We start from the raw sequence: 25,930 nt of genomic DNA on the forward strand, positions 1-25,930 counted from the left end.
TACGGGGAGAGAATGGTGCGACTGAGTTTGTCCGCTAGGATGTTGGTCCGACCCGGAATATGCGTTGCGATGAGAAAGCGGTTGGTGGAGATCGCCCATTCCCACACTCTCATGGCTTCTCGACATAATTCCCCCCTGTTTGTTGATGTACCAGACCACCGACGTGTTGTCTGATTGAATCGCAATTGTTCCCAGGGGAAGGAGGGCCTGAAGTGCTCGCAACACCAAGAGCACCGCCCTCATTTCCAGAACATTGATATGCAGGGAGGTCTCTGAATCGCTCCACGTGCCTTGGACTATCCGGCCCGCAAAATGCCCCCCCCACCCGAGGCGGGAAGCGTCCGTGGTCACCGTGGCGAGAGGGGGAGATGCACAAAAGGGGCAGCCCCTGTGGAGGTCCGGAGAATGGAGCCACCACAAGAGAGACCGCTTGCAATCCTTGCTGATTGCAATGGGATGATACAGGGGGAGGGAGAGAAATGACCATTGCACCTGACGTGTCCATTGAAGCACCCGCATGTTCAAGCGGGCGTGCGGAAGAAGAGTAATCGCTGCCGCCATAGACCCTAGCGCCCTCAGGATCAATTCCACAGGTGTTGAGCTGGAGTGAAGGATGGCCCGCACCTGGAGTCGCAGATTCCGAACCCTGTCTGTTGTGAGAAAGGCTCTTAAATTTCTCGTGTCTAACCTGGCTCCTATAAATTATATTGTTTGAGTAGGGACCAGGTTGGACTTTTCTATGTTTACCGTGATGCCTAGCTTGGGAGCTAGACGAAGGAAGGAGTCTCTTGCCAAAGAGAGTAGATGCCTTGTTGGGGCGGTGAGAAGCCAGTCGTCTAGGTACGGAAAGACCTGCACCCCCTGAAGCCTCACGTGGGCCGCAATCACTGCTAACACTTTGGTGAACACCCTGGGGTCTGTGGTGAGACCAAAGGGAAAGGACCCTGAACTGGTAGTGACCAGCTCCCAGCCGGAAGCGAAGAAGCCTCCTGGATCGTCTGTCCATCAGAATGTGGTAGTACGCGTCCTTGAGGTCTATAGAGCAAATCCAGTGATTCTCCCCTAGAAGGGGGAGGATGGACTGCAAAGTGACCATCCGGAACTTCTCTTTGGGAACTGACAGGTTCAACAGGGACAGGTCTAGAATGGGTCTTAGGTCCCCCATCTTTTTTGGCACTAAAAAGAACCTGGAGTAGAACCCTGATCCGATCTGGTGTGGGGGGGGGACAGGCTGGGATGGCTCTTTCTCAGCAGATGGCCAATTTCTGCTGAAGCGGCCTCCCTCTGATCGGGTGGAACATCGGGGAGGATTTTTAACTTTGGAACATGAAGAAAGGGGATCTTGTAACCTCTGGATATAATCCGGAGTACCCAGCGGTCCGATGTAATGGACTCCCATGCCGCTAGGTGCTCCAAGAAACGTCCCCCGAATGCCTCCAGAGTGGAGCAGTCGGGCAACCCATCTGGGTTGCTGCGTGGGTCGTTCAGAGAAAGGTTCCCTGGACCCAAAGTTCCTGGGAGCCCCTCTGCCCCTAGGGCGGCGTCCTCCCTGTCCTCCTCTGCCGCGGAAGGACTGGTTGTCCGGAGCGGGTTGGGAATGCTGCGACTTCTGGAACCACATCTTCTTCTGGCCCTTTTGGTTCCTAGAGTAGGACCTCTGGGGCACAGAGAAGCGGACTCCGATGGCAGACAGCGTCTTCCCGTCCTTCTCGCTCTGAACCAAGGCATTGCGAACAGTCTTGCCAAAAAGGGCAGAACCGTCAAAGGGGGCGTTCGCGAATGACGCCTTGAAGGGCTCTGTAAAATCGCAGTGGCAGAGCCAGGCCTGCCGTCTTGTGACTAGACCCGCTCCCGCAGCTCTAGCGGCTCCCTCAGTAGCGTGGGAAAGTAACCGCATAGAGGTGTTAGTCACAGAACGAAGAGTGGCCATACGGGTGGAGTGCATAAGTTTGTCCTCCTCCGATATGGACTCTGGGGGGATGCAGCGTATTTCTTGATAAGATCGCGCTGCATCCTAATGACGTGCGCCAAATAGTTGAGCGCCCTCACTGAGAAGGTCACTGAACTAAAGATTCGCTTCCCCAAACGGTCCATCATCTGAGACTCCTTGCTCGGGGGATGGACTGAGGGACTCTCCTGGGCGAGTTCCCTCTTAGTGGCTGCTGCCGACAACATGGCATCTACCGGGGGTCCCTTGCTCCAGTGGGCACGGTCAGCAGGGGGGGGGGCTAAGGATCCTGTCGGGCCTCTTAGGGATTGGCTCCACGGTGTCCAGGTCCAACCACACCCTGGTGGTAATAAGGTCCACCAGGGGGTCGGCAGGAGGGGACACCCAAGAGGTAGACGGGCCCGCTTCAAATGCCTCCAAGAACACCGACTCGTCCGAGGAAGACTTTGGGGTAGACCACCCACCTCTAATCCGTAACATTTCCATGATGTCTCCGAAGGAGACATCCTTAGGGGGTGATCTTGGGGAGCCTTTCCCTTCCTCCAAGTCAGTGTCTTCGGTCAAAGACTCGGGGGAGTCTATGTGCCTCCTCTTACACGAATGCTTGCGAGGTGCTTCCTCGGGGGGGGCTGTCCGAGGAGCCCTCACCAGCAATGTCCAGAACCACAGGAACTGCTTGGGGCAGTGAAGCGGGCTGTCCCAGTGGCCGAGTGATGGAATCCTGGCCCAGAGCAGATGGAGTGCGGGACGGAGCCGAAGCAAGGGCCGGGGGTCCGGATGCCCTCAACAGAGCCCTCTCCACTACATCAAAAGCAGAGTGGGAGCCAGCCTCGACAATAGGATCCGAAAGTCGGCTCCCCCTCGGATCCGATGAGCGGATCGGAGCCGGTGCCGAGCCCCTCGGATCCGAGGGACCAGTGTGCTCTGACAAGGACGGCGCCGAAGGCACACTGAGTCCCTCGGATCCGAAGCTCGGGCCAAGGCTCCGAGAGGTCGGATCCGACAGACTCGAGGGCAGGGTCGAGGGCAGGGTCGGATCCGAAGTACCTAGTACTGTCGGCGCCGACCCACCCACGGCTCCGAGGCTGCCCGGCTCCGGGTGCTCCGAACCCGGGTAGCGGGTCAGAGAAGGAGCAATGGGCTTAAAAGGGTTGAGCTCCCCAGAGGGGAGGCATGAGCACTCCCATCTGCATCTGGGCCTGGATGAACCTTCGCATCATCCGGTCCAGATCAGCATCGGAGAGGCTGTAAGTAGACCTCGACGAGGCTACCGAGGTAGGCCTTGAGTGCCGCCTTGATAGCCTCGAAGGAGGTCGGGTCTCCTCATCCTCAGGCTCCGTTGAAAAGCACGCGCACCGGAGCCGAGGAGGGGAGAGCCAGCAGCCAGAGAGGCCGGAGAAGCCGCTTAGCGGCGGGCCGAAACGGAGGTCTCGGCCTGCCGCTTGTGGTGCTTCTCTCCGGTCTTTTTCCTGGCTTCCCTCTCCTCCGACCCTTTGGCGGAGTTTGAATCCCGGGTGGAGGAGGGGAGCAGGCAAGGCAGGAACTGCGAAGCAGTGACCACCAAGGCGGGGCCGGCCGAGTCTGGGGGCAAGAGTCCCGCCAAGACCGGCTTCGACCTCTGCTCCTTCAATGCCCTGGGGTTGAACCCTGCACAGATTGAACACCCTGAAGTGAGGTGTTCAACCCCAAGGCATCGAACGCACCGAGTGTGGCCATCAGCAGGGGAAAGCTTATGGCCACACTCAGAGCACTTTGAAAAAACAGCCTTTGGGGCCTCAGACATCACTATTTTTTTTTTTTTTTTTTTTAAATCGTAACAATAAAATAAACTAAAACACTCACACAAAGGCCCCAAAAAAAACACACACACACACACCAACTACGAACCAGCGAGGGGAGGGTAAAAACTATATTAAATTAACCCAAAAAAGATATAAACAGAAGGGAAACCTATAACTTTCACACAACTTAAAAGTTTTAAAAGTTTTAAAACCCTTTTAATAAAAATACTAAGACTTAGCTTTTGGAGCTCCGACGACCCAGCCTTTACCATGCGCGGCAAACTAGATCTGAGGTCATGTAGGGAGAGCAGGGCATTATGGGTGAGGGGAGGAGCTAGGAGCTCGGATCCATAGCTGGATAAACCATGCCGGTTCGGATCCGATATCGGATCCATACCCACAGGTTGCTGACAAATGAATTCTCCTACTTCAGATCATCAGTTACTGGATGGGTGATGAAGTTTCACAAAACATCTGAATTTGATTGAATGTACACTAAAAATGTGCAAGTTATATCATGAAATGAGTTATACAAATACTAATAACATTTTTAACTTCAGTCTACAACTTAGTTGAAACAAAAACAAACTCAAGAAATGCTTCAAAACTCATTCGTTATGTCCTTGCACTAACCCCAACTAGTGACCTCTGTATTACTTAGGTGCCTTACCTTCAACTACTTCTAACTTTTTTCTACCACACCATTTCAGGAAGGGTCAATTGTATAACTGCTGCTCAATGTATCTCAAACCTGAATAATGTTATGTAAATATAACTTTGAAAATAAGTTTTGTAAAGTGTTTTATAATAAGTTAGTACTATATGTGCTAAACGCTGGTATTGCTTTTATGTCTGTAATCTGCTTGAAACATTGCTTGCATTTACTAAATGTTCAATGTCTATTATTATCTTGGAGCTTTTCTCCCCAGGCCTCTGCTGAAAATGGACACATTTCCAGTCGAACTATCCTGGTCAACAAATGTAAAATAAAGAAAGAAATAAACTTACATTTTTCTTTTAATGTCATCTTCAACATTAATGACTAAGTGGGGCATATGCATTCCAATCCGCCCTCAAGTTTAACAACGTTAGCTAAAGTCCAATCTTTCTCAGCCACTTTTTTCTTGCAAAACCATAATTCACAAATGTGACTGATGCTTCATAGTGTCCCATTTATTCACTACTTTCACTGCTGCTGGTTTTCATCCTGTTCCTCTCCATCTCCCAAAACCAGACTCTAGTTTAAGTCCAAGATACTCCCAATTCTTCTAGTCAACTCCTGTGCTTTTTTCTGCTTACCATGTACTTTCCTTTGTCAGTGAAACCTTGTCCAATGTCCCAAAGTCTCTATATGAGCTTTATTGTCAGAAGATTGAGAAGCAACAGTCCTACTCTGTTTGCTGGTTCACTTTTTGTGGGATACACTTTTTTTTTTTTTACTTCTCCTTAGCCTATTCTGCATCCAAAAATGAATGAAAAGGGATTTTTGTGAGATGAGTTATTTACGAGTTAATAGGAAGAGTTTAGATTTTTGGGGATTTAAAAGTAGTTGCGCATCCATTAACCAGGACTCAACAAATGTGAAAAAGACTTTTTTTCCACGTCAAGCATATTTTTGGCAGAGCACACAAGGTTCATTGGCAAGTACAAGCCCAGCTGAGCTTCTGAGCCATTTTCCCTTTTTATCCTTAGATTAATCTATCCCATTTGATAAGACGTTTGCCTTACCCATCCCATGGTCAATAATTATAAGTTATTCTCGGGTAACTGGGATCATACCACAAATATCAGTGGTGACCCATGCATGGGATAATGTATTTAGGAGCTCTCTCCATTACTAGAGGAGGGAGTAGTGCTGAGGTAAATTTTCTGTTTCCCCATCCACAGTTCCAAGTGGAGCTTGAATATGGCCAGGGATAAACTTTGTTTTATGTGGTTGTGGGAGTCTGTTCCACAGCACGGAATCCTCTGCAAATTACATCTTTTCTTCTGTTGATGCTGCAGAAGGGGGCTTAGATCCCTAGAATGAGTATTTAAGAATCCAGGTGACTTGGTGAAGTGCAGTAAATCCAATATTGCTGGGTCAGAGGATGTCTTGAATGCTAAACACAGGTCACCTCTTACAGCTTACAGGGTACCAAATATAATGACAGAGCTTTGAATCGGTCCATGCAAGATATGCTGCTTAGGCGATACATCCTTTTTGTAGGTGTTGTCTTTGTTACACTTGTCTGGACAGATACCTGCCAAAGGGGGTATATTATACTCCATCATTGGCCTAAACAGGGAGGGGGGACAATGACATCCCTAGAACTCTAACATAATCCCTATGTTTATGAGCTGTGCAATAAGACCGACTTTCTTATAATAACTGACACATTGGTCAAAAGTTAGGTCACTGTCCACATAATGTCCCAAAGCCTGAACAACTGTCAATGTGGTAGTTATTGGGGTAAAGAACTTCCCAAAAATAAAATATTACATTATTTGGCATTTAGTTTCAGTCCATGATTTTGACACCAGTTATTTACTTTGGACAAACCTTCTTACAGGATAGCCAAGCCATTTGGGGAAGCAGCGACTGCTCCTAGCTGGCAGTCATCTGCAACTTAGCCAGCCAGAGACCTTTGGTACAGGCTTTTACTTCATAAAAGCAGATGCCAAACAGGACCGGTCCCTGCAGAGAACCTTAGGGAAATCCACTAGTCTCTTTGTCGAGACAGCTTCCCCTCTTACAAATTCCATAATCCAGTCAGACAGCTGACAATCCAGTGGGTGACATGACATGGGGGGCTATTCCCAGTTTTAGTTTTACTACTATGCCTCAATGAGGGATTGTGTCAAAAGCTTTGGCCAGGTCGAGATATGTGCTATGTATCATTTTTGCATTCATCCATTGCTTTGGTAACATTTTCAAAGAAGTCCACCAAGTTGAGGAAGCATGACCTGCTCTGGACGAATCCAAATTGAGACAGGTCCAGTGTTTGACAGTCCTTATGTCCTGACTAATTAGTTCTATGGCAGGTCTTTCCATAGCTTTGTATAGGAGTATGGTCAAACTTATGGAAGATCCTCCCTTTTGCAGGGGAATGACTATAGCTGTTTTCCTTCACAGACTGTATTAACTTTATGAAAGCACAAGTAACTAGCCCATTATTCCACAGCAGGATTTCTTAACTGAAAGGGCACACTGTGTATATGCTTCAAACCTGGCTATAATAAAATTATTAGTAAAAATGCAATTATATCAGCAGAAAGAGTTGATCCTGACAAAACTGTGGCAGAAGGGAAAGTATTAAAAATTGGAGATAGTAGAGTATTTGTGGAAAATTATCATTTATTATAAACCTAACAGAAGAGAAGAACATTTATCCCAGATATCAGGGAATAAGTGGCAGAGAACAATTGGATTTTTGTTGACTTTGTTAAACTTGTGGGGGGAATGAAAAGCATATACTTCCACTTTGTGTCACTGAATTTTTTCTTTTAGTAATCTTCCAGAAAAGAAAAAGCAACTGCAAGTAAAACAATTTTGTTTTAACGGTATTTGTATAAAACATTTCATGACATAAATTGCATGTTGCATGGTAAAGCATCATCAGCGACTGTTGTACATGATAAAGATATTAATCGTTTTTTCTTTTTTAGTTTTACAAAATGTAGGCATTAAAATATAAAAAAAAGAAAAAAGGCTGGACAAAGGCAAGTTTAAGTTAACAGGCTGTAATCTTGGGATGCTGGGGATGGGGTGTAAAACTGAACAGAGTCAAGTTGTGCTCTTTTACTTTTGCATAGGTGATTATCAGGATTAATGCCCTTGGCTTAATATAACAAAGTCTTTTGTATAAGCAAGTGGGCTTCAAAAATAAAAAAGATCACAATGTAATGAATAGGTTTCCTTTAGCAAATACATGTTCAGTGTGAGTTAAGACTGCAGATGAGGGCAGCTGTACATTCTGTTCTTATGTTTCCATGTAATCAGGCTGACTACAGATGAAGGCACTAAATCTTGACAGGTCTGGATAGTGTTTACTGATAGAAATGTAAAAGGTAAAAAGGGCAAGCAGCTTAGTGAAAAACAAAATTTTAAATTATTGAAAGTTAACGTGAACAAATAGCAGCTTTTCTGGTACCTAAATACTTCAATGCATTCTACGCAACAGTGTATAGTTTAGTTGTTAAGATGGCCAGTGCACTTTAAGACTAAAAGTTAAATGTTTTCTGAAAGCAAACAAGCTGTTGTTCACACCTGGGAGAGCAACAAAAGAGAAGACAAGAACAAGCAGCGATTAGTGTACGTAGGAGCACAGCCTGGATAACCTTAACTTTAGGTTCACTTCCATGATGCTGCACATTGAATAACGGCTTTCCCACTGTACAAACTCAGAAGAAATGGCAAGTAAACTCATACTTCTAGGTAAATTTCAGTAACTGAATAAATTAAACAAAGCAAAAGCAATAACCAAAATAAAAAAAAACCTTTTAATGCAAAGCCTTCAGGTATACAACCCTTCCTCAGTGCTAAAAAAATAAATTCAACAACCCACGTTTTACTTCATGAATATTCAAAAGATATCACATAGCAATAAGAATTATATTTAATTAAAAATACATTTAAAGCCACAAACTATTAAAATTTTCAAGACATAACTGTTTTGAGTTTTAAAATAGGCTTCAACGTTACTGTCCGATTAATATCAGGAAAGCACCAACTTGTAGCAACAAAATCCATTTATATTCCTTTATTTCAAGTTTATCGTTAATATCCCCCCTCCTAATATTTTTATCATTGACCATATCAATTACCCTAAAACAATGTGTGCAAAGGACCAGCCTCAGCAGTATGTTTGGCTGAAGAATTAGTGATAATTTTATGTCTAATGTCAGAGTTATGCTCAATAATTCTGCCTTAATCTTCTCGTACATTTACCTACATAGAAACTTTGTCTGTTTGGCTACTTCTAAAACATGTAAATGTGACTAGTATTATAGGTAGCAAAAAAATCTATTAAAAATATATTCTCTCAATGTCACAGGATATATAAATGATGTATTCTGATCAATATAACCACAACAACAACAATTATAGCAAGGAAATGTACCAACTTTTTCATATTTTTAACAAAGGATGGTATATGCAAATCTTTATAACATCAACGCCGTTTTAAATTCGGACAATTTTTATATGTAAACCTAAGTGTATTAGTAATAATGTCATGTAGCTCAGATAAGGCCATACGAATTCCCCAATTATCAGAAATAATTTTCCGTATACCATCACTACATCTACTATATGTAGAAATATATTGTATGACATTAGAATTTTTAGACTTATCAATCATTCCCATTCTGTTCTAAAATTTCAGGAACTGGCTAGAAAGTGCACTGCCTGGATGCAGGCAAAAAAGAAATTCAGAAAACCTGAAAGAAATTCAGAAAACCTGAAAGAAATTCAGAAAACCTGAAAGAAAATCAATCACAAAAGGTGAGGAAAAAATGATGACTGGGAAGAATTCTGTAGCTGTCCAGCAAAATGAAGTGCAAGCTCCAACTTTGGTGCAACACAGGACTTCCACTAACCTAGAGGAAAAAATACCTCAAGTGTACTCAGAGCTGACTAAAAACTGCAAAACTCAAGAGGTCGAAATGAAGAAAAGGCTGGCTGAATATGGGACTGCTCAAGAAGAGATGTTTCAAAAATTAATAGAATTGGAGGAAAGAGCACACAGAGAAAACCTGAGATTCTCTGCTGAACCAGAGAAGCTGGAAGGAACAAGCCTCCTGCATTAACTTTATGAAAGCACAAATGCAGAAGTAGTTGATTCTGACAAATCTGTGGCAGACGGACACAGTACTAGAAGTGGGAGACAGAAGAATATTTGTGGAAAAGGACTACTCAGTGTAAACTAGGCAGAAGAGGAGCAAATTTATTCCAGTAATCAGGGAAAGTCAAGACACGAGCATGAAATTCAAATTTCTGTACCCAGCTACCTTCAGAATATTCCTTCCTGGAGGTACAAAATTATTTTGCTCCTCCTACTAAGTCTTTCCTCTATTTCTTTTTGCCTTACACCTATAACTCCTCTCCTCCAACCCTTTCTTCTACTATTACTTTATAACTGCCCTTACCTCTCTACTTGTAAAAATGACCCCATACTTACCCACCATGTCGATATTCTTAGCATTACTCTCTACCTCCCTTTATTCTTCTTACCTTCATCGAACACCCACGTCATAACCAGCCAGACTATATAAATAAACATACATGTAGCATCCACACTTCTCTTACCTCATTCTTAAATTCTACTTCCACCCCTAGCTTTCACCTTCCTAAATTCCATAGGCAATCTCACCTCACCTATGCCATACCCTCTCATAAAAAAATGAAACAACTAACCCTTCTTAAAAGCAACTTCACATACAAACCAAATACTCCGACCTTACAAGACGGTGACATCCACCCCAACCCTGGCCCTACACATCCCTCCCCAAAAGTATCTAGGCCTAACTTCAATAACACCCTTCTCATAGGACATCTAAATATACGAAGTGTAAACAACAAAGTACCCTACTTACATGCCCTCTTAGACACTCACCACTTTGATATTCTGTGCCTCTCAGAGACTTGGCTAAAGCCAGCCACCAAAGACATTGAGATTATTCCCCAAGGCTATAATTTATATAGACTTGATCGTTCTAAACGTAAAGGTGGTGGAGTGGCAATTCTCTTTAAGAACCATCTTAACATCTCCACCCTCCCAGCCTGTCCAACCCAGGATGTTAGAGCTGAAGCCATCATCGCTAAACTCCAATTAAATGCACAAAAAGCCCTTTACATCATCTGCATGTATATACCTCCAGGCAACAATATACCCATCTTAGAAGACTTTCTCAGTTGGGTCTCCACTAACTACCCCCAAGAAACTATAATTCTGGGTGACTTTAATATAGACTGGAATACTATTAATAGTGAAAACCCCTCCTGTCATATAAACCTAAATGGTTTTACTCAATCTATTACCACTACAACAAGGCTTAATAAACAAAGTAAGAAACATAGTATCTTAGACTGGATACTCATAAACAAAGCCAATGTCTCATACAAAGTAGGAACAATGCCCGATGATCTTAGTGACCACTGCCTAACCTTTATCTCTAGAGAAAAGACTGACTATCAAAACCTCCCTAACACTAGAATAATACGCTCTACCAAACACTTTAAAACTGACTCATTTCAAAATGATCTCAAAACTTGCAACTGGAACCTCTTGAAATCACTTCCTCTTAATGAAGCAGTATCATTCTTCAACTCAACCTTCCTTTCCATTTTGAATAAACATGCCCCTGAACGCTCTATTAGAATGAAGTCTAATATAGCCCCATGGCTCTCTAAGGAAACAAAGAAATTAATTCATACTAAAAATAAAATTTGGGCCAAATGGAGATACCATAGAAACAGCTCTGATTTTCTTCACTTTTGCCAACTTAGGAATCTTACAAAAAAAGCTATAATCTCTGACAAAAAAAACTATTACTGTGAACTTCAAGAAACCCATTTTAATAAACCCAAACAATTCTGGTCTTCTATCAACAAACTCCTTTCACCTGGAACATCAAAAACTCCCTCCCCTTTAAACGCAGACCCAGATACCCCTAACCATACTGCAAACACTTTTAATTCCTTTTTTATAGAAACCATTCAATCTCTTGCTAGACAACTGAACACCAATAATTTTTACCCTCCAAACAATCTAATTGACTCTCCCCACAACTTCACTCTTCATCCTATCTCTACCTCTTTCATCTACAAGCTTATTCTCAAACTGAAACCCTGCACCCCTCTGCTGACAAACTCCCTTCTCTCTTTCTTCAAAAGGCTGCTAAACAGATTGCATACCCAATATCTATACTCATTAATAGGACAATCCAAGAGGGAACCATACCAGATATATGGAAAGTCTCTCACATTATCCCACTACACAAAGGTGGTAGCTCTATTGATTACACTAACTATAGACCTATTGCTCTTCTCTCACCTCTAGCTAAGATAATGGAGAAATGTATCCATCAGCAACTTGTTCAGTATCTCTCTTTACACAACATTATAGCCAACTGTCAACATGGCTTTAGACCTCACCATAGCACCTCCACTGCCCTCCTTTCCTTTGTTGATACTATTAACAACTATCGTAACTCCAATCTTTTCTCCTCTGCTCTCTTCATTGACCTCTCTAAAGCTTTTGACATGGTGAACCACTCTTCCCTCATTAATATCCTTCAATCCCTCTCTTTTGATAACCTGGCTACTAAATGGTTTACTTCTTATCTAAGCAACAGACAACAAGCCGTTCTTTGGGACAACCATATCTCTTCCTTATTGCCTGTTTCTATTGGAGTACCACAGGGCTCCATTCTTGGGCCACTTCTCTTCTCCCTTTACATAAACGATCTTAACACTGTAATCCCTCAAGCTACCTGCATCCAATACGCTGACGACTCCACTATTATTTGTTCAGCATCTACCTCCTCAGAGCTACTCTCACTAACTCAAACTACCTTCAACACTGTAGAAACTTGGTTTACTAGACGGTACCTCCTCCTCAATGCTAAAAAAACTAAACTGCTCCTTTTCACTCCTACCACTCGAGCCTCCCCATTAAACTTCAACATCTTGTCAAATGACACCACTGTCATCTCTCCTGACCTGACAACAAAACTACTTGGAGTAACCATTGATAACAATCTCACTTTTGATCAACATACCAACATCATCATCAAAACAGTTAACAAAAAAATAGGATCATTATACCGTATTAAGCCATTTCTCACACCTACTACCAGGGCTACTATCGCCCACTCCCATCTGATATCTACTCTCTTTTATGCATCACCTATTTTCACTAACCTTAAGAAGGCTAACCTAAATAAACTAGCAGTTTGTTACAATAGCACTGCCCGCTTTTCCACCGGTAACTCTTTCAGAACACATCACTGTCATAACCTAAAACTCCTAGGCTGGCTAGAGCTACAAAACTGTCTTATGATCTCACAACTTACCATTGCCCACAAGATACTTTACCAACCTGATAACACCCCTATACTCTCTAAACTTTTAATCCCTTATAGCAATCTTACCTCCCTTCGATCTTCTTCTAAACTCAGGACCAAATCTGTAAAATCTCATAACTTAGCTGGTGACTCTCTGTTCACCAATACTGTAGGTAGGACATGGAATCTGCTACCCACAGATATTACTCTAATCACCTCCTTACCACTCTTCAAACAAAAAATCAAACTGTACTTCCAAAATCACTGGCTTTGTTCCTGTAGGACTCCTGACTAACCTTTTTCATTCCCCCCTACTCTACCTCAACTATTTACTGTCTTATTAGCTACACACTTTTTTTTCTTGCCCTGTTGCTCTCCTCTTATGCTCTGACTCTCTCCTCCTTTCTCTCCCCTGCCCTCATTACCATCTTCTTTTTTCTTCCCCTTCTAGACTTTTGTTTCTCTCTCTTCTCCTCTCTTGTATTTCTACATTAATCCCTTCTAATTCTCTTGTTATACTTCTTTCTCTCCGGATTATTGAAACTAACTGCTAATCTTTAGCATTTTAATTGTGATGCTACTACTGAACTAGTGTATTTTTGTGTGTGCCTTAAGTATTTGTTGTTCTTATTACTAAATGTATATTCTTATTGTACTTACATTTTTATTAATATGTCTTGTAGTGTAGTTTTATGTATGGAGCTTTTCTCCCCGGGCCTCTACTGAAAATGGACATATATCCAGCTAGACTAGCCCGGTAAACAAATGTAAAATAAAATAAATAAATAATAAAATTTTTTGATGCAGAACATGCTAAGAAGGAAATACAAAAGCCTGTCCAACAAAAAAATGATCTGTGAAACAGTAGGAGATTCGGCTTCTTGTTCTTCTAGTAACAAAGAGCACTGAGAGACGGTATGGAAAATGCTTGAGACAGAAAAAAAGCACAAGAGCTGTCGAGAAGAACTGAGAGCATGTTGGAAATGAAGCAGAGACTGGATTTGGGAAATTGAGATAAACAGGAATAAAACCAGCAGCTTGGAAAGTGACAGATAAATGTGGGATTACAAAGCATTAACTATATTTGTGAGACATGACAGAATAAGTAAGCCTGGAAATATTGGTCCTTTTTCTAACTTTGTTAAAACCTGTAGAGGACTCTAAAGCATATGCCCTACTTCATGTCATTCATGTTTGGAGGAACACTTAGGAGGGGGAAAGAGGAAGAAAAAATAAAACAAACTTTTGTTCTTAACAGTAATGCTTTTGCATTATATAATCTGCATGCTATAAAGTAATGTGTTGTCAGTTATTTTCAACTGTAATGAAAATACTAAAGTAAACAAATGTTCCCCGTTTTCTTCTTTGTTCAGTTTTAAGAAATGTAGGCACTGTGATATTAAAAAAGTCTGATCAAGAGTACTGATAGAAGAAAAATTGATGCGCTTTTTCTCATTCTTGCATAGGGGAATAACTGGATTAAGGCCCTTACCTTGAACTAGTAGTAAAAGAAAGCAAATAAATACATAAATAAAAAGGAGTTGAAAATACTAAAGCTTTCCTCTAGCAAATAAATAGATGCTTGTAGAAGCAACTATGTATCTGGTACTCACATCTCCATGGAGACTATCTAATAACAAAGCAACAAAAATGGAATACTTTTTTCAATGGCTGAGAGACTGTGTTTTCCCATTCTGAGGCAGCAATAAAGATAAGACAAAATCAGACAGCACTTAGGAGCACAGGCTGTACCATGCGTCTTCGCATGAATAATCTCACTTTCAGGTTAACCCAAGTCTTTGAGTGTGGCTGTCAGTTTGGGACAACTGTCCCTACTAGGAGGGAAAAACTTCAATATCTGAACATGTACATAATTTCTGTGTGCTAGTATTAAGTTATTAGGTTTTAAGGGTGTGTTGAGGATATACTTGCTTTTTGTTTGAGGGCTTTCCATAAAACAAAAAAGTTTTGCAAGATGTGACACAGGCTCAAATGGATATGACAAGAAAACTGAATAAAAGATCAACCTGCCAAACATTAGGGTGGGCATGTTTTCCATATTATCTTTAAAGTGTTAATGGTCTCGCAGATATATACAAAAAAGAAAAAGTAATGAACAATAGTAACAAATGTAGAATGCAAATAGCTATGCTACTGGAGGCACATTTGAAAGGAAATGAACATGAGAATTTGATAAAGAAAGGTTTTCAGGATGGTTATTCAGCAGAATACCTAGGACAAAGGGAAATAGGAATATGTATATTAATTGCAAAAGCAGCTCCAATAGTAATAGAACAGGATTAAAATGGTAGATTTGTAGTATATTAAGGGGTTAATGGCAAGAGAAGGGGATTACACTGGCATGTATTTATATTCCACCTAAAATTGCTATAATGAAGCTTAAGAAAATTCTGGGATAAATAATCTGCTTTCAACAGGGAATATTACTTACAGGTGGGGAATGGAATTTGATTTGCACTGTGAAGATGTGTCTGGGGGCTTAGAAGGGAAAATATAACAAAGGAGGATAGATTTCTGAAGACATTTATGAAGATACTTGGCATGGAAGATGTGAACTCAGTAACAGGAGTTCAGAGTGAATTTACAAACTATTCCCCAAGATACAAAAAATGGGCTAGGCTAGACAGAACTTACATTCCACAGGAACATGTGCAGTTATCCGAAAGTCTTGATATGCACCCAATAACTATTTAAGATCATACACCAATAATACCAATGCAGGGTAATGAAATAAAAATGAGACACTGCTGCTTTCCCACCTATCTGTTGAAAAGAAGAATTTAAGGAATGGGTAGTGGAAATCATTCAGACGTTATTAGAGAAGACAGAAATGTTTTCTGAAAAATAAAGGGAGTGGGATAAAATTAAACAGGAGATTAAAAATAGGGACAATAAAGGAGAAACAGATATGGTCAAGAAGTATAAGAATTACTTAATAGGACTGACAAAATGTTAAAGTAGGGGGAATCTCACAGAACAAGAAGAGCAGCAATTGCAGAATGCCACGGAGAAAATAAAGGAGCACCTCAACAATATTGTTTGAGTTTAGAAAGACTGCTTTTAAGCAATTGTTTGTTTTTAATAACGCCACAGCAGAAAAAATTTTAGTGTAACCACTCGGGTAACAGACAGCAGAAAGGGTCGTCACCAAGCTTATAGGGTCTATAACAAGGAAGATAGCAAGAGATCCTGTAGCGGTACTAGAAATATTTCATAGATTTTATGAAAGTCTGTATAAAGCAGAGAAATATGAAGATCAAGAAAAAAGATACAATGGAAATATTTAAGGAAGAATTAAATATGCCAAGGTTAGAGGTAGATGAGGCTCAATTACTACCATAGGAGGAGATGGATAAAAATGGTGATGTAAAATCAATCCACAGGAAAGTCCCCAAGAATAGATGGTGCTCCTGTGGAAATCTGGAAAATAGGAGGGAAAATGATAAAGATCTGGAATGTTTTATTTAACAGTATTTTAAGAGGAAGAGGAGCACCAAATCCTGGAAGAAAGCAGTGATGGCTGCAATAACGGATCCAGCTTCATAAAGGCCCATCTCAATCCTCAATCACGATTACAAAGTTATGTCTATAATGGCTAAAAGAATGGCAAAGGTGATCCCAAAATTTATAGATATGGATCGATGTGATTTTGTGGAGGAGAAGCAAACATTTGACAACATTAACAGAACATTGATGATCCACAGTGAAGATGAATGTAAGAAAAATGCCACTGTTGTTGGTGGGTCTTGATGCAGAAAAAGCATCTGACAGAGTAAGCTGGGAGTTTATGAGCAAGGCAATGGAAGCATTTACATTCCCTGATAAAATGTTAAGGATTATTAGGAGAACATATGAGGGATGGGAGGCCAATTTTAAAGTGGGTAGGTTCCTCTTTGATCATTTCTGTTTCAGCAGAGAAACCAGGCAGGGGTGTCCTATTTCCCCTTTGTTATTTGCACTACATTTAGAAACATATAAGAGATTTGGAAATTCAAGGATTTAATTGGTATGATAGTCAAGAAAAGCTGGCTTTATTTGCCTATGATGATATTTTACAATGAAAAACTCAGAAAAAGACATGTCAGTGTTATTGAAGGTTTTAAGGCAGTTTCAAAACTTTTTGGGATACAAAATTAATGAAGTTAAAACAAAGGCAATAGCTGTAAATTATGTTCTCTCACACAAACTGGTTCAGCAATATCGATATTTATGGGGACATGATAAAATAAAGTACTTAAAAGTATGGATTAAAAAGGATTCTGGTGGGTCAGCTAAGGATAAGTGGGAAGAGACCAAACAAAACGGTAATACAAAAACTGAGCAACTGGAAGCCCTGTTTACAGACCACAAGATACAAGCAGTTAAAATGTTTTACTCCCTTTACTTTTACGCACAGCTCAGGCATACTTTTATCAACCAGAGGAGAAGTTGTGGATAGCAATTAATAAAGAGCTGAGGGTTTTTTTTCTGGGAGGGGAAGACAGCAACAGTCAAGTGGGATAAGCCAATTCTTCCAATTGAACAAGGCAGTTCAGGATCACCCACTATGAAAGGGTATTTCAGAGCTGTACAGTTAAGGCCCCTATACACAGCATAAGCAGAAACCTATAATTCAAAGTGTAAAGGGATGATGCTGAAACGGGGGGGCTCAAGAAGCAAGCAGAGACCAGGAGGAAGATCCTTAAGGAAAATAAAATAACCCCACAAAAGCTTAAAAAGTAGCAGAAACTATTCTAAGAATTAAGCCAACACAGGAATGGAGAAAGGGGATTCTGCCAATAGGGATGATTGCAATTAGGCATAGAAACAATAGGCAAAAGGAGGCTGGAATTTATTACAGAAAACTGGCAAAAGGACAAAGATATTTGGAGAAAATAATTAGAGAAGGAAAGGTAAGAGAATGGGAAGTGGCCAAGAATTTATTTGGACTGGGAAGTGGCCAAGAATTTATTTGGACCACAGGGTAGAGACTGCCTTCCCTATCAAGGATTGATATCAGAAAATATAGGCAGAGAGAAAAATAGTGGGATCCAAAGCGAAAGACCAGCACTAGTAGATTTTTAGTAGAATCTAGAATAGAAGCTGCTGTTAGAAAAGGAATAATAATAATAATAATAATAATAATAATTAGCACAGCACATAAAATATTGCATGATAACTATAAGAATCAATCAGAGGAGCTTAGAAAAGACTGGGAAGAGAGATATAAGTAATTCAGAAAGAAACAATAGGGGGATATATGTGCATCTCCCAAATATGCAACAAAGTCTAAAAGATTTAGGATCTTTGCTTGGAAGCATTTACATGGGCATTTTTGCACCCCAGGTAGACTCCAAAGAATTTTCCCTCAAGTAGACAGAAAATGTTGGCAGTATAATGGAGGGGCAAGAGAGATAATTGGGAATAATAAGTTATGTACCTACCATAACGTTCCATGTTAGTTGTCTTCATCTCACCTTCTTTCTTGCTGTTTGGGATCGAGCCGATCCGGCCCCGACTCTGCCATCTTCAATAGCTCGAGAGCGGTTTACTGGCTCGAGGCTACCCATTATCCCATGATGCCTAGCGACAGCTACACAGATCTCGTTTGAAATGGCTAATCCAGACATAATATGAGAGAAACCAGTTATCAAAAAATTGGTTGTTCCATGCATCCTAATATCTACAATAGGTTAGGAAGACCTAGCCAGAAGAATAACAATAAAAGAATACTCAGCCAGTGAAAAAGGACTCTTCTCGATCCACTAGGACGGGGGACAGAGGAGGATGCAAGAAAGGCGAGATGAAGACAACTAACATGGAATGTTATGGTAGGTACACAACTTAATGTTAAGTTGTCTATCTCACCTTCATTCTTTCTGTTTGGGCCAGCCCCTAGCACCTAACATCCTGGGTGGCTCAGTGGAACAGACTCTTCAGAACAGTGGAACCAAAGTCAGCTCTGTCTGGGAGACCATATCCACCTTGTAAAGGGAAACAAAGGTATGAGGTTTTGCCCACGCGGCAGCTGCACAGATGGAATCCTTTCGGTTTTGTTGGTAACTCTTTATTCCGTGAACTGGTAAATAAATGTAATAGTGTGGGACAATCATCTGGAGAAGGTCACCTTGGAAACTGGGAGACCGTGAGCTTAAGGAATAAGAAAGGAATGATTGGTCTGACTTTCTTATTTCTTTAGTTCTATGTAGGTAAAAACGCAATTGTCTATGAACGTCCAATTGGTGAAGCTTGTACTCTGCCTTGTTGCTATGATTGGGGAAGAACACAGGGAAATCTGTAGATTGATTTAAATTATTTTCTGAGCAGACTTTAGGAAGAAACAAAGGATTAGTCCTCAGATACTCTGTCCTTATGAAACACCAGGTAGGAAGGACGAACACAGTGCTTGAAGTTCTGAGACATGCCTAGCTGAAGTGATAGCAACCAGAAAGAGAGTGTCTTCCAAGACAGAAACCTGATGGAGCAGGATGCTGCTGGTTCAAAAGGAGGCAGAATTAAGGAAGTTGGGACTAAATTTGTAAACAAGGTCCCAAGGAGGAGGTGGATCTCTACTGGAGGTCAAGAAAGTACAGTTGTGTACCTACCATAAATGTAGATGTTCATGTATTCACTGTTGCAGTCATTACACTTGGGTTATCCTGCTGGCAGGCTACCCGCAGCCCGGCCTGAATTCAAGTCTTGGTCCAGCCAGTTGTTGTCACCTCTTCCTGACGAAGTGCCAGGGGTATAAAAATGCGATGCCATTTTCTTCAGTTTTTCTGCCCCAGATGTCAGGTGCCCCAAAAGGGTGGGCTAAAAAACACTGGTAATAAAAAGCATGCACTAAAAATAAACAATACCTTCGTCTACAAGCAAATACACCACATAGGTTGTATAGGATAGAGAAGGACAGATAAGTCCCAGCAAAGAAAGGGGGATGGTGGAGAACCTGACTACAACAGTGAATACACCTAACATCTACATTTATGGTAGGTACACAACTGTACTATGTTCATCATGTTTCACTGTTGCAGTCATTACATTTGTTGAATCCCAAAGCTGAGGTTGGGCTGGGTCTAAATAGAATTAGGAGTAGCTATAAGACCCTGTAAGACTGCAGTGGCAAAGCCTGCTCTGGATTTAGAGTAAAGAGGAAAGTGGTAGTGCTTAGTAAAAGTGTGCACTAAAGTCCAAGTTGCAGCCTCCAAAATATCCTTGGTTGGTACCCTCTGAGGAAGGCTGCTGATGTGGCTGCTGCCCTGGTAGAATGTGGTCTAATGCCCTTAGGCACTGATTTACCATGTTGTGAACAGCAGAAACGAATGCAGTGTCCTATCCATTTTGAAATAGTCTGCTTTGAGATAGCCCTTCCTTGTGATCCTGCAGCATATGTCACTAAAAGTTGTTCAGTCTTTCTGAAAGCTTCAGTTTTGTCCAAGTAGAAGCGTAACTGACTGTGTATGTCCAAAGAATGCAGAAGTCTCCTCTTTATTCTCATGGTTTGGATAAAAAGTAGGCAAATGAATGGTTTGGTTAAGAGCCACACTGGACACTACCTTAGGCATAAATGTTGGGTTTGTCCTTAGAGAAACCCTGCCCTGATGGAAGATAATGAAGGGTTCCACAGCCATTAAAGCCTGCAACTATGAGACTCTTCTTGCTGAAGTTATTGAGAGGAGCAGAGCTGTTTTCCATGATAAGAATTTTATCTCAGCTGTATTGGCTGGCTCAAAAGGAGGCAGTGTGAGTTTTTCCAAGACAAAATTAAGGTCCCATGCAGGTATTGGTGCTCTCCTTGGAGGTCTTATGTTTTTGGCCCCCCTGAGAAACTACCTAAGCAATGGATATGAAAAAAATAGAAGTAAGCAATGATATGAAAGGATAAGAAAAATAGTATGAAAAAAAATAGGGCCGGGTCTGTACTGTAATGAGCAGAAATGACAGAGGCATGGATCTTAATTGATGAGAAGGATAGGCCTTGGTCCAGCATCTCAGATTAAATATTGTAAAATCTGAGGAATATTTTGGAACAAGCTGTAATCTGGCCGGTTCAAGAAAACGGGGGAAATTTGCCTGCTTAACACATCTGCTAAGGAGTTCTGTGCTCCTGGCAGAAACCTTGCCTGTAGATTTAGCTGCAAGCTGAGCGCAGTCTCCCACAAAATCATTGCTTGCCTGCATAGAGGATAAGAATGTGTTCCCCCTTGCTTGTTGATGTACCACATGACAGTTGTGTTGTCTGTTAGAATCAACACCTGCCCTGGAAGAAGTAACTCCTTGAAAGCCATTAATGCAAACTGGACTGCTAACATCTCCTTCATGTTGATATGTAGATGCTGTAGTCTGGCAGGCCACTTGTCTTGTATCCACTTTCCATTCAGATGAGCTCCCCAAGCTATGTCTGAGGCATCTGTCGTTAGAATCTGACTCGCCTCTGGCCGGGTCACAGAGAGTCCCTTGTTCAGGTGACATTCCTGAGCCCACCACAAAAATTCCTTTTGAATGCAAGGTATTATTGGAATGACAGTGTCCAAATCCTGGCAATGCTGTGTCCATACATTTTTTAGATACCATTGCAGCTTCCTCATATGCAGTTTGGCATTGGGAAGCACCAGAATACAAGATGCCATGAACCCTAAGGCTTGAAGGACTGTCCTTGCAGTCAGCCCGGACTGAAGAGATAGTTGATGGAAGTAAAGGGAAAGATTCTTTTGTTTGTCCGGGGTTAAAAAGGCCATCTGGGCTGTTGTATTCAGTCTCACACCCAGAAAGCACATGTCTTGAGAGGGTACTAGACTGGACTTTATTTCGTTCACAGAATACCCCAGGCATCTTAGCACTGCTATCACATATTCCAGATGCTGAAGAAGCTCGTCCTTTTCTTGAGCCAGAATCAGACAGTCGTCCAAGTAAGGATAGATTTGTATTCCTTTTAGCCTGAAGAAAGCTACAACTGGAGCCAGAACTTTTGTGAATACCCTGGGCGCAGTAGATAAGCCAAAGGGCAATGCAGAGAACTGATAATGAGAATTTCCAGCTCGGAAACGCAGATACTTCCTGCAACTGAGACTGATAGGCACATGAAGGTAAGCCTCCTTGAGATCTAAAGTTACCATCCAGTGATCTTTGCCCAGCAGAGGTAAAAGCTGTTGTAACGTCAACATTTTGAACTTGGGAATGTCCAGATAAGTGTTGAGGATAGACAAATCCAAAATTGGTCTCCACGTGTTCCCCTTCTTTGGTACTAGGAACAGGCGAGAATAAAATCCTAGGCCCCTTTCTGGCACAGGAACCGGCTGAATGGCCCCTATCTGGAGTAACAGAGAAATTTGCTTGTGAGCCGCTTTTCTTTGTATAGGAGGAATGTCTGGCATGCCTTTGAAAGGAGGCAAGGTATGGAAATAAAACCTGTAACCGTGGTGAACGATATCCAGTACCCATCTGTCTTGGGTAATAACACTCCAATTTTCTTTGAAAAGTGCCAGCCTTCCTCCCAAAGGTGCTGCCAGGCGAGAAGGCTCTGGCAGGTGAAAAGGCAAGTCATTGGGTCTGCTTACAAAGGACTGACCCCTGCCCTCACCAGAAGACTGGGCAGGCGAACTGCCTGTTCTAGGCCTAAAAGAACCTTGAGCTCTGCCCCTACCACGTCTAGATCTACCCCTAGACTGAGAATCATAAGAAGGATAAGTCCACCCCTTAGTAGGCCAGTTTTTACTAAACTTTGGAGGCTGAACCTGCAAAATCTTTAACAGTCTGCATAGACTTAGCCTTGTCCTCCATTTTCTTTAAAACTGCTTCCACAGGCGCACCAAATAACACATCAGATTGTAAAGGAGCATCTAAAATCCTTGTCTTTACATGTTCAGCTAAATTCTGATCCCTCAGCCAGGCGTGCCTGCGAAGAACAGAACCAGTGGCTGCCACCCTCGAAGAGGCCTGTACAGCATCAAAACCACATTGCAAGGAATGCTTACCCACCTGTTCAGAAACATGAACTAAATCCTGCAACTCTTTGCACTCAATACCTTCCGCCAGAGCATCTACCTTAGACTTCAATTGTGAAAGGAGATAATTTTGGTATTTCAACATGTGAAACTGGCAATTCAAAGCTCTCATGGCTAAAGTGGAAGAAGTATACACCTTCTTTCCCCATCTATCCAAAGCCCTTGCCTCTTTATCAGAAGGAACAGGATTTTTAACAACAGAAGCCTTAACACCTTTAGGGCCCTGAGAAACAGTTTCTGGGTCTGCCCTAGGACTCTTAAAAGATACTTATGAGCTTCAGGCACCCTATAATACCTATCCGGTTTAACTGGGGCCGGAGGCAAAGAATCAGGGTTCAGGAAGCCTCTGCAAAACATCCTCTACCACATCCAGAACAGGAGGTATAGCTAAAGGCCTATGCTGGGGTAGAAACAAAATTCCCCAAGCCTTTTCCTGGAATCAGAGAAATCTTGACCTTCCCATTTAAAATGCTCCCTCATGGAATGAAGAGTCTCTGAAAAAGAAAAATCCTCAGGAGGAGAAGCCAAAGGTGTAGAGTCATCTACATCAGAATCAGAATAAGGAGGATACTCCTGCAAGTCTTCAGCCGAAGACTCAGAAGCCTCCGAACACTGCTCAAAACTCTCAAGCTCAGGTTCCACCCTAGGCCTCTTATCAGGGGGGGGCATAGAACCTCTAATCATAGTAATCAAATCTTCTGCCATTTTAAGCATATGTTTCTTAGGCAGAGACCCTGAAGAACTAGGGGAGACCCCCACTGAAGTTAACCCTGGCCTGCCTCTAGAAGAAGCCTTGGAAACAGAAGGGGAGGGCCTAACCACCTTAGGAAGGGAGGGGAGAACAGCTACCTGAGAAGCCCCTTCAGCCTGGCCTACCTCCTGAGAGGACACATCTTGTAACAGTAAAGTCTCTCCCTGAGAATCCAAAGGAACTTCTGGTAGAACCACCGGCTCCACTGAGCCCTCTAAAGAACCGACGTCTGAGACAGACTGTTCTTCCACCCTAGGCTTCGCTGCTTTGTCCTTGCGTTTTTTTAGACGAAGCGGGCGTCGGAGCATCCGACGGCATGTTGTAATTACAACGCTTCCCAAAAACTAACCTGGCACAATCTAATCTTCTCTTAATAGTGCGTTTGTTAAATCTAGCACAAGAGCGACAGCCAACAACGTCGTGCTCAGGCCCTAAGCAAGGTATACACAAGGTATGGTAATCTCTATGATGTATCTGTTTCCCACAAGAAATACAGTTATTCACTTTTTCTGACATCCGGTTAAATACTGAGGCAAGAAAAAACCAAAATATTCCAACGGGTACTTAGCCAACTTTGATTCGGTCTGAAACTCCGACTTCAGAAAATTTCAGAACGCCAACCTGCACTCGCAATACTGCTTCTGCATCGGACCATGCGGCAAAAAAGACTGAGGATATGACGTCGGTCATGCGCATTTGTACCCTGACGTCCTGATGTCAGACAAATGCGCCTTGACCGACGTCAGCCTTATACTTTGGTATTCGGGCCGACTGGGACAGCGGACTACCCAAGTGTTAGGACTGCAGCAATGTGAGATGAAGAACATCGGTAATACAAAAACTGAGCAACTGGAAGCCCTGTTTGCAAGATACAAGCAGTTAAAATGTTTTACTCCCTTTACTTTTACGCACAGCTCAGGCATACTTTTATCAACCAGAGGAGAAGTTGTGGACAGCAATTAATAAAGAGCTGAGGGGGTTTTTTCTGGGAGGGGAAGACAGCAACAGTCAAGTGGGATAAGCCAATTCTTCCAATTGAACAAAGCAGTTTAGGATCACCCACTATGAAAGGGTATTTCAGAGCTGTACAGTTAAGGCCCCTATACACAGCATAAGCAGAAACCTATAATTCAAAGTGTAAAGGGATGATGCTGAAACGGGGGGGCTCAAGAAGCAAGCAGAGACCAGGAGGAAGATCCTTAAGGAAAATAAAATAACCCCACAAAAGCTTAAAAAGTAGCAGAAACTATTCTAAGAATGAAGCCAACACAGGAATGGAGAAAGGGGATTCTGCCAATAGGGATGATTGCAATTAGGCATAGAAACAATAGGCAAAAGGAGGCTGGAATTTATTACAGAAAACTGGCAAAAGGACAAAGATATTTGGAGAAAATAATTAGAGAAGGAAAGGTAAGAGAATAGGAAGTGGCCAAGAATTTATTTGGACTGGGAAGTGGCCAAGAATTTATTTGGACCACAGGGTAGAGACTGCCTTCCCTATCAAGGATTGATATCAGAAAATATAGGCAGAGAGAAAAATAGTGGGATCCAAAGCGAAAGACCAGCACTAGTAGATTTTTAGTAGAATCTAGAATAGAAGCTGCTGTTAGAAAAGGAATAATAATAATAATAATAATAATAATTAGCACAGCACATAAAATATTGCATGATAACTATAAGAATCAATCAGAGGAGCTTAGAAAAGACTGGGAAGAGAGATATAAGCAATTCAGAAAGAAACAATAGGGGGATATATGTGCATCTCCCAAATATGCAACAAAGTCTAAAAGATTTAGGATCTTTGCTTGGAAGCATTTACATGGGCATTTTTACACCCCAGGTAGACTCCAAAGAATTTTCCCTCAAGTAGACAGAAAATGTTGGCAGTATAATGGAGGGGCAAGAGAGATAATTGGGAATAATAAGTTATGTACCTACCATAACGTTCCATGTTAGTTGTCTTCATCTCACCTTCTTTCTTGCTGTTTGGGATCGGAGCCGATCCTCGGCCCCGACTCTGCCATCTTCAATAGCTCGAGAGCGGTTTACTGGCTCGAGGCTACCCATTATCCCATGATGCCTAGCGACAGCTACACAGATCTCATTTGAAATGGCTAATCCAGACATAATATGAGAGAAACCAGTTATCAAAAAATTGGTTGTTCCATGCATCCTAATATCTACAATAGGTTAGGAAGACCTAGCCAGAAGAATAACAATAAAAGAATACTCAGCCAGTGAAAAAGGACTCTTCTCGATCCACTAGGACGGGGGACAGAGGGAGGGATGCAAGAAAGGCGAGATGAAGACAACTAACATGGAATGTTATGGTAGGTACACAACTTCTTAATGTTAAGTTGTCTATCTCACCTTCATTCTTTCTGTTTGGGCCAGCGTC

The 25,930-nt window shown here is 42.1% G+C and overlaps 1 protein-coding gene across 1 annotated transcript in view; it reads right to left on the reverse strand.

The window, feature by feature from the left end:
- The window catches only part of HDGFL2 (HDGF like 2), a 2,035,019-nt gene that overhangs the window by 1,900,071 nt on the left and 109,018 nt on the right, over window positions 1-25,930 (reverse strand). The window lies entirely within an intron of this gene.

The sequence above is a fragment of the Protopterus annectens genome, chromosome 13.part0, assembly GCF_019279795.1.
Source record: "Protopterus annectens isolate FY-2018-M chromosome 13.part0, PAN1.0, whole genome shotgun sequence".
In the NCBI taxonomy this organism is placed as follows: domain Eukaryota; kingdom Metazoa; phylum Chordata; order Ceratodontiformes; family Protopteridae; genus Protopterus; species Protopterus annectens.